The sequence below is a fragment of the Equus quagga genome, chromosome 15 (assembly GCF_021613505.1).
Source record: "Equus quagga isolate Etosha38 chromosome 15, UCLA_HA_Equagga_1.0, whole genome shotgun sequence".
Lineage (NCBI taxonomy): Eukaryota > Metazoa > Chordata > Mammalia > Perissodactyla > Equidae > Equus > Equus quagga.
Genome location: NC_060281.1, coordinates 20925116 through 20934732, shown reverse-complemented (window position 1 = coordinate 20934732; position 9617 = coordinate 20925116). Strand labels below are relative to the sequence as shown.

Sequence of the window (9617 nt, the reverse complement as noted above, 5' to 3'; positions counted from 1 at the left end):
TTTAAAAAAATCCAAACAGAAACCTTAAACGGAAACATAATGATATGTATGATATGTGGCTCCTCCCTCTCTCTCTCCTTTGGAAATTTTGTTTTTTCTTAAGGTGGAGAAAAAAGACAAGAGACTGTTAGTCTATAACATTTAAAAATTAAGTTAGGGGCCGTCCCAGTGGTGCAGCGGTTAAGTGCACACGTTCCAATTCGGTGGCCCTTGGCTCTCTGGTTCAGATCCTGGGTGCGGACATGGCACCGTTCATCAAGCCATGCCGTGGTGGGCATCCCACATACAAAGTAGAGGAAGATGGGCACGGATGTTCGCTCAGGGCCAGTCTTCCTCAGCAAAAAGAGGAGGATTGGCAGCAGTTAGCTCAGGGCTAATCTTCCTCAAAAAAAAAAAAAAGTTATGTTAAAGAGACAGCCACTAGTTTAGCTAGAGAAAAATTTGTCATTAAGCTGACTTTTCATGAGAAACAGTAGAAGCGAGAAGACAGTGGAAAGGCATCTTTCAAGTGCTGAAAGAAAAAACCCGTCAGCACAGAATTCCACATCCAGCATAAACATCTTTCAAGAAGGAAGACTAAATAAAATTTTCAGATAAAAATTAACAGATTTATTGTCAGCAGACCGCACCACAAGGAAATTCTTCAGGCTGAAGGGAATACTACCAGATAGAAAGTTGTATCGTTAGGTGAATGAAGAACACTGGAAATCCATATTTGCGGATAAAATAAAAGGCTATCTTTTTCCCTCAATTTATTTTAAACACATTTAACTATCTAAAGCAAAAGAATTTTCAGTTGTGTAGTTCTATTTATTGCTCCTGTCCTTATGTAATATATATGATTAACGTAAAGGATGGGACTGGTAAGTGGAACTATAGAGTTGCAAAATTCTTACATTTTACATGAAGTGGTATAATACTTACTCTGGGTGGATTCTGGAAAGTTAAGGATATATGTTGTAACCCCTAGAGCAGCAGTGGTGATGAAAGTGTGGTACCAAGACTTTGGGGGTCCCCAAAACGCATCTAGGAGGTCGGTGAGGGCCTCCCTTTTCCGACTACATGTGTTTGTAAGGCTGCATTTTCTTCATACATGCCAACCAGAACAACATGTCACAGCAGACTGAAGGCGGAAGTAGACGTGCGACTCCATCTGTCTTTTATTAAGCCGGACATCAAAGAGATTTGCAAAAATGTAAAACAGTGCCTCTCTTCTCACTATGTTTTTAAAAATATATTTTTCATAAAAACGTTTATGTTAACATGTCATGTTTTTCAATTTTAATTAAAAATAAATATTTTTAAAATTTTCAGTTTAATTTCTGACATATATATGTAACTCCCATATAAAAGCTCTTTGGGGGTCTTCAGTACTTTTTAGGAGTGTAAAGGGACCTGAAACCAAAACGCTTGAAAATTTCTGCTGTAGAGCAAACCCTCCAAAATAACGCAATGGGCAGCACTATTCACGATAACCAAAAGGTGGGAACAAGCAAATGCCCATCAGTGGGAGGACGGATAAACGAAATGCGGTATATCCATACAATAGAATACTACTCAGCCTTAAAGAGGAATGAAGTGTGGTATCTGCTATGATGTGGATGATCCTCGAAAATGTTATGCTAATTGAAAGAAGCCAAACACACAGGGCCACATATTATACGATTCCATTTATATGTGATGTCCAGAATAGGTAAATCCATGGAGACAATGTAGACTGACGGTAGCCAGGCTCTGAGGGAGGGGAGAGTAGCGGGTGATTGCTTAATGGGTATGGAGTTTTATTTTGCGAAGATGGAAATGTTTTAGAACTAGATAGAGGTGGTGGTTGCACGACATTGTGAATGTATTAAATGCCACCAAATAGAACATTTTAAAAGGGTTCATTTTATGTTGTGTAAATTTCACTTCAATAAAAAATAATACAATGCAGTACAGTAATTCTGGGTATGTTCTGAGAAAATGTGTTAGGCAATTTCATTGTTTTGTGAACATCATGGAGGGTGCTTACACAAACCTAGATGGTATAGCCTGCTACACGCCTAGGCTATATGGTACTAATCTTTTGGGACCACCGTGGTACACGTGATCTGTCGTTGACCGAAACGTCGTTATGCGACACGTGACTGTGTAGTTAAAAAGCCAATAGAGGAGTTAAAATAGAATGATAAAAATTATTTCATTAATTCCAAAGAAGTTTGGAAAGGAGGAATAGAGGAACAAAAAGCATATGGGACAAACAGAAAACAAGTAGCAGAATGGTAGAACTAAATCCAACCACATCAAGAATTACATTAGGGGCTGGCCCCGTGGCCGAGTGGTTAAGTTCGCGCGCTCCGCTGCAGGCGACCCAGTGTTTCATTGGTTCGAATCCTGGGCGCGGACATGGCACTGCTCATCAAACCACGCTGAGGCAGCGTCCCACATGCCACAACTAGAAGGACCCACAACGAAGAATATACAACTATGTACCGGGGGGCTTTGGGGAGAAAAAGAAAAAAAAAATCTAAAAAAGAAAAAAAGAATTACATGGTCCTATGACCTAGCAATTCCTCTTCTAGATATTTAACCAAAAGAAATGAAAACATACATTTTCAAAAAGACTTTTCATAACATCTTGACTTGTCATAGCCAAGAACTTGAAACAGTCCAGGTGTCCATCAACAGGAGAGCTGTGGTCTATTCGTCTGATGAAATACAACTTAGCAATGTAAAAGAACAAACTCCTTACACACATCACATGGATGAAGCTCAAACCACTCTGAGTGAAAGGAGCCTTAAGCAGGAGAATACATACCTGATGATTCTGTTTTTATAAAGTTCTAGAACAGGGAAACTAATCTATGTTTAATCTAATTTTTAAAATCTGATTTTTTAAAAAGTGTTTGCCTCTGGAGGGTAGGCAGGGTAGACTTAGGAAGGACTTGAGGAAGCTTTCTGGGGCGATGGACATGTTCTTTCCTCATGAGAGCTGGATTACACTGTTGTGCGTATCTGTCAAAACTCATGGCAAAACATTTCACAGTATGTAATTTTACCAATTTTCTTTTACATGGTGAAAAAACATGTAACAAAATGTACCATCTTAACCATTTTTATGTGTGCAGTTCAGTGGTATTAAGTGCATTCATGCTGTTATGCAACCGTCACCGCCATCCATCTTCAGAACTCTCCATCTTACGAAACTGAGACTCTAGACCCATTGAACAATAACTCCCCATTGCCCCCATTCCCTCCAGCCCCTGGCAACCACCATTCTACTTTCTGTCTCTGTGATTTTGACTACTGTAAGTATCACATCTAAGTAGAATCATACAGCATTTGTTTTTTTGTGATTGGTTTATTTCACTTAGCATAATGTCCTGAAGGTTCATCCATGTTGTAGCACATGTCAGAATTTCCTTCCTTTTTAAGGCTGAATAGCATTCTACTGTGTGTATATACCACATTTTGCTTATCCCTTCTTCTGTTGATGGACCCTGGGTTGCTTCCACCTCTTAGCTGTTGTGAAAAATGCTGCTGTGAACACGGGTGTACAAATCTCTTTGTGACCCTGCTTTCAATTCTTTTGGGTATATACCCAGAAGTGGAATTGCTGATAATATGGTAATTCTATTTTTAATTTTTTGAGGAACCACCGTTCTGTTTTCCACAGTGGCTGTACCACTTTACACTCCTACCAACAGTGCACCAGGGTCTCCATATCCTTGTCAACACTTGTTTCTATTTTTCTGATAGTAGCCATCCTAATGAGTATGAGGTGTTATCACAGTATGTATTTCTTTTTAAAATATGGGACGCTTCACAAATTTGTGTGTTATTTTTGTGCAGGGGCCATGCTAATCTTTTCTGTATCATTCCAATTTTAGTATATGTGCTGCCAAAGTGAGCACCCAGCATATAATTTTTACAAAAAACCCCCCTGAAACTAAACATGCAAGAAGAGTTGAACTGTTTTTGGTAACAAGAGTAAAGGGTGGAAAAATGCTTAAAAAAAACTCTAAGCAAATACAGAGTCTAGTTAATGATACACATGCTGAAACATTTAAGGGTGAAGTGTCCTGATATTTTCAACTTACTTTGAAATGTATCAAAAATAGGATAGATTGATTGATGGATGGGATCGATGTGTGATAAGGTGCTAAGGCAAATATAGGAAAATGTTAAGAATTATAGAATCTAGGTGGTGGGTATATGAGTGCTTACTGTGTAATTCTTTCAACTTTATGTCTGAAATTTTCGTAATAAATCTTTTTCTGGGGGAAATTTTCTTTGTGTTGGGGAAGTTTTACAATGAAGGACTGAGATTCCTTTAGTGACTGTGGGACCTGAAGAGCTGAAATGCAGCAATGCAGCGATGCAGCGATGCAGCAGGCCTCAGCAATGCAGAGGCCTCAGGGGGAAACTGTGGAACCAACTGGCTAGGACCGTGGAGGTATTTGTGTGTTGGGGATGGGAAGGAGGAAAGAGTCAAGGATCAAGGGGACTAGGTATGGAGAGTGGGAAAGAGGGAGGACAATTAGAATCTACCTTTGAATGTCTGTCGGGATGGACCCATCTGGAAAAGGAGATTACATATACTACTGGTTTTCCTGTTGTTTTAGGCATTTAAAGCTATAGAGAGTCAAGATAGCTGTGTGAGCTAGCAGAATTCACTTGGCCACTTGGGCGGGATTTCCAAATGGCATGATAATACCAGGGCTCAAGGGTTGGCTCTCAGGATTGCAAACTCAGAAACTAAAACGTCTCAGTGCCCCATGTGTGCCCACATCATGCTACCCGACTTCTCAGGAGATTAATACACAAACCAGAATAATGAGACATGGAACTGCCAAATAGATCAGATGTTTGGGGCAGATGGTCATTGCATTCTCTCTCTTGTGGGCATGAGAAACCAGTGTCTTCAGAAGCCTCCTTGGTGAGCAGAGCAATGTCGTAGCATGGGGAGTGAATGGGACTATGGCTTACTGGTTGACATCGTTGACTTAGGGTGGCCAAATGCATGCCTGCAAATCCAACTGGAATGTTTACTTTGGCCAGACTTAGCACGCTCTCCCCTGAACAAGGCTGGAGACAAACTCTCACCTTCTCGACACTTGGTCATCTTCTTTTTAGGCTCCACGCTTCTAGACTCCATGCTTCTTCTGTTAACAGGTTTTTTCTTCATATGACACAATGGATTAGGTTGTGACAATTATGTTAAGTCAGCTATCCCACGGGTATTTTCCATGACTTCTTAACCACATCTTTGCATGTCACCTGTAGCAAGAGTCAGAGGTACATAAAATAAATCAAGGTTGAGGGGTGGGAGGTGCTAAGAAAGTAGAAAAAGTGATTGTTAAGATAGGTAGCCAGTTGAGTACCCAGACTATTTAAGTCAGACCCTTTTCAGAGTTTATGGTCTCCATGGGTGCCGTTTGGATTTTAATCCTATGAGTTTTTCATGCCTCCCACTCACCATTCCCAGCTGGTACATGGATCCATTTTTGATACCTTGGAGTGTGGCAATCTTTCTGTATGCTCTGTTCCTACACTGCATCTTTGGTTTGAGCTAAAAGCAGGTCTCCACTTATCACTAATGTTGACTCTGATGGGATTTTCTCTCATCATCTCAGCTGCAGCCCTGAGCAGAGCAGTCTATCTGATCGGCAGATAGAAAATGGTACATCACTAACTACCCTGGCTAACCGATGTACTGTAGGCGTTTGTCAAAACTTATGTCACAACATTTCACAGTGTATAATTAAAAAGAAAACTAAACCAATATTGAATCTAGTTGATCAGATGTATGCTGAACTCTTTAGGGGTAAAGTGTTCTGATATTTGCAACTTACTGAGAAATGCATCAGAAATAGGACGAATTTAGAGGTATTCATTTTAGACAGTGGGGAGAAGGACTCGAAACTTGTAGGCCATGTGTTAACAGAGCATCATCACTTATTCACTGATTTTTTTAAAGTATTATTTATTAATTTCTTTCTAACTTCAGGAGAATTGCATGTGTATTGAAAAAAGCTGGAGACTGAACAGCTTTGTTTAAGTGTGGTTGTGGATGATGGGGTTGTGTTGTGTGGGAAACCACCTTCAAGTCCTGGACCTGAGATGCTTTGGTGCTGTGAGGGGAGGGGAGAGGGGGTAAGATGTACAGAGGGCATGTCCACGAGCCCAGCCCTACCTCTCAGCAGTGTGTTTGACTAGACAGTAGTGTTCCTTGGTGAGAGTGTCTGAGCAGCTCTGGGGGCTGCACAATTAAGAATCTGTTCTCTTATCAGAGTTGACCAAGGCCAGGGGCGCAGTGTAGTGTTTCTTCCTTCCTTGAGAGAATCTGGAATAAAGAAATTCTGTGTGGGGCTGGCCCCGTGGCGGAATGGTTAGGTTCACATGCTGTCCTTCAGCTGCCCAGGGTTTCGCTGGTTCGGATCCTGGGCGCGGACAGGGCACCGCTCATCAAGCCACGCTGAAGAGGCGTCCCACATGCCACGAGTAGAAGGACCCACAACTAAAAATGCACAACTATGTACCAGGGGGCTTTGGGGAGAAAAAGAAAAAATAAAATCTTTAAAAAAAAAAAGAAATTCTGTATGTAATGCTATGAAAAGATCTCCAAAAGTGGAAAGAATAGTGTGAGTCTATGCCACTGCCGTGCACCAAGGGATGGAAAAAGAACGCAGAGTCATATTTGCTTGTATAGCTCTGGAAGGGACTCATGAGAAATAACAGTGGTTTCTCCGGGATGGGGCAGAGGTGGGGCCTGGCAGGATGGGGATGGTGGGAGGGAGGTTCTCCTTCTACACGTTTTTACAGTTTTCGATTTTTCAAGTTATGTAAATGAATTTCTTCTTCAAAATTAAATAAATATAAAAAGAGAGAATATAGAATAACCCAAGACAGTGCTCTCCAGTTCCTTGGAACACTTAAAAATGGGAAATTTTAAGGCTTTGGCATTCCCTCATTAATTGTAATTTCAGTTACAAAGACCAGCACTACGCTGTGAGAGACAGAGACTCTGTCTTAATAAATGTCGTGCGTGTGGCTCTGCCGTCCAGGGACAGTATTTTGATATTGGTTTTATTTCTCTTTGCCTTTTTGTGTATCCTGCAGGTAAGTTTATCATCCTATCCTTCCCCTTTCACAAAGATATTTGGGCAGACCCCTGCCTAGGCATGGGATTTGGGCATGCAGGAGAGCGTTGTCTTCTAGAACACATGCTACGAAGGCAGGCATCATGTGATGGCCATGGCTCCTGGGAATCAAATCAGATCGCTCACCAGAGCGTCTGCCTCCCCTGCGGCTTCCTTCTTTCTTGTCATTTGAGCTTTTAGGGATGGAGATAGTCACTTTGGCTTTGGTCTAGAGGCTTATGATGAGAAGATCTTCCGCAATAAGTATTTAATAAATTAGAACACAGACTTCCATTATCGCTTCTTGAAATGGGGCCTCTGTCTGTCTGTAAGGGTGTCTGGAGAATGGAAAAGTAAACACAGAATTGGGAATCCTAACATTAATGCAATTTTCAGTTGCTATCAGCTTACCCTGTCGTCTTTGAGATGCTATTAAAAATGCATGCAGGATGTGAGCGAGATAAAACATCAAAATTCAAGTTGATTCCAGTTTACATTGGCACTCCATTTCTCCATTTCTCTGGCCCTCTGGCCTCCAGCGGCTTTAGCCATCTGGAACACAGCCCAGAGCAAGGGTTGAGGGAAAAGGGCCTCTGAGCAGTGAAAAGTGCTGCCATAAAACTCAAGAGGCTCAATTCAAAGTAGGGTCTTTCCCACCTGTACTCAGGGCCTGTGGAATCAGTAACTTATTCTATATTGATAATATTAGCTCTCCCTTATTAGGCACTTACTGTGTGTCAGGTCACATGGTTATCTGTAATAACTTATTTAATCCTCACAACCACCCAATGAGGTAAGTTACTATTATTATTCCCATTTTGCAGATGAAGAAACTGGGAAAGGTTAAATGACTTGGTTAAAGTTATACAGACAGTGAATGGGGAGAGCAGGAATTTGAACCCAGGCAGCCTGGCTCCAGGGCCTATCTTATTAACCACCTCTACTGCCCTCCCATCTGACAGTGTGTGTATGTGTGTTTAACACACATAATTCCAAAAAGCTCGGATATTTGCTTTTCCAACTCTCAGCAGATTAAGAAGTGGGGCCAGTGGAAGTGAGCATATTCGTAACATCAAGAGACAGACGCAGCCTACTGGTGACTGAGGAATGGAGAAGCTGTAAGCCCATGCAGTCTGGGTCCTTGCTAGGAATCAATCTTGCACATTTCTGTTGTCCTTGCAGGAACTCAAAATGCAGTATAGTACCATGATTAAAATTTATAAACATGGCTGTAGCAGACACTGTAAGCTGTCCTCAATGATTAGTTTCCCCTTCTCTCTCTTAGAACCCCCAACTTTTCTGTGGACCATGGCTGCTGGGTTTCTTACTGCTAGGCGTGGCTGTGAGGCTGTTTTGGCCCCTGGACTAGAAGCAGAAGTGAGACGTGCTAGGTCGTACAAGCTCTGTCCTGCTTTTTCCTCTCTGTGGGCTGGGATGCGGTCTTAGGGTGAGAAGGAGAATACCCAGGGATAACAGCAGAGGATGAAAAGAGCTTGGGTGCCTGACCCTGTGGAATCACCAGCCTCAAACTATTCATTTGGGCGCCTTGGACTATTCATTTGTGCATTGTCACATGCGACAGAAACAAACTCTCTTGTTTAAGTCATTTTACATCTCTCTCAGAGCAGCCAAACTCATAAGCCAATGAGTACAGCCAGAACACCAAGGAAAAGTTACATGGTGTTTGCTGTATTTTGTTAACAAATCAAGGAAATATTCAAAGCATTTTAGAAAGAGTTCAATAATAAGCTTTGAGGCCTAATAGGGGCAACTTTAATTATTTGGAAACATCCCCGGAAACTTTCTAGATGCTGGCAGAAAAAGAAGTACACTCTACTTGGTTGATGTAATAAGGAGAGGATATAAATTCAATTCTGTTCCACAAATATTTATGGAATGGCTACTATGTGCCAGGTGAGGTCAATGATAGGGTCCTTACCCTTGGAGCTCACAGTCGGGGGCGGGGGGAGCAGCGGGGACACAGACAGATGATCATGTAGATATAAAAAGTGATCAGGGGCTGGCCCGGGGGCACAGCAGTTAAGTTCGCATGTTCTGCTTCTCGGCAGCCCGGGGTTTGCTGGTTCGGATGCGGACATTGTGCCACTTGGCAAAAGCCATGCTGTGGTAGGCATCCCACGTATAAAGCAGAGGAAGATGGGCATGGATGTTAGCTCAAGGCCAATCTTCCTCAGCAAAAAGAGGAGGATTGGCAGTAGTTAGCTCAGGGCTAATCTTCCTCAAAAAAAAAAAAAAAGTGATCAATGCTGGTGGGCACATACCCCATCCTGACTTGGGGTATAAGGGAAGACTCTTTGGAGGGACATCCCAGTAGAGTCCTAAGGCTGAGCAGCAGCTTTGCTGGCCACTGTTCTAGCTCCTGGCAGGGTGAAGTTTTCCTCAAAGAGGGGAGTTCTTGTGTGTTATGGAAACTGGAGCTGAAAAGCCCGTTCAGAGGCTTCTCTACCTCGGGAAATGTGACCCATGAAGGTAACA

General features: G+C 42.1%; 1 non-coding gene across 1 annotated transcript; it reads right to left on the bottom strand.

Moving 5' to 3' along the window:
* Positions 1-3786: 3786 nt before the first annotated feature.
* On the bottom strand, positions 3787-3893 carry LOC124227480 (U6 spliceosomal RNA). Its single transcript, XR_006885490.1, has one exon. It is a non-coding gene; the product is annotated as a U6 spliceosomal RNA (small nuclear RNA).
* Positions 3894-9617: the final 5724 nt, after the last annotated feature.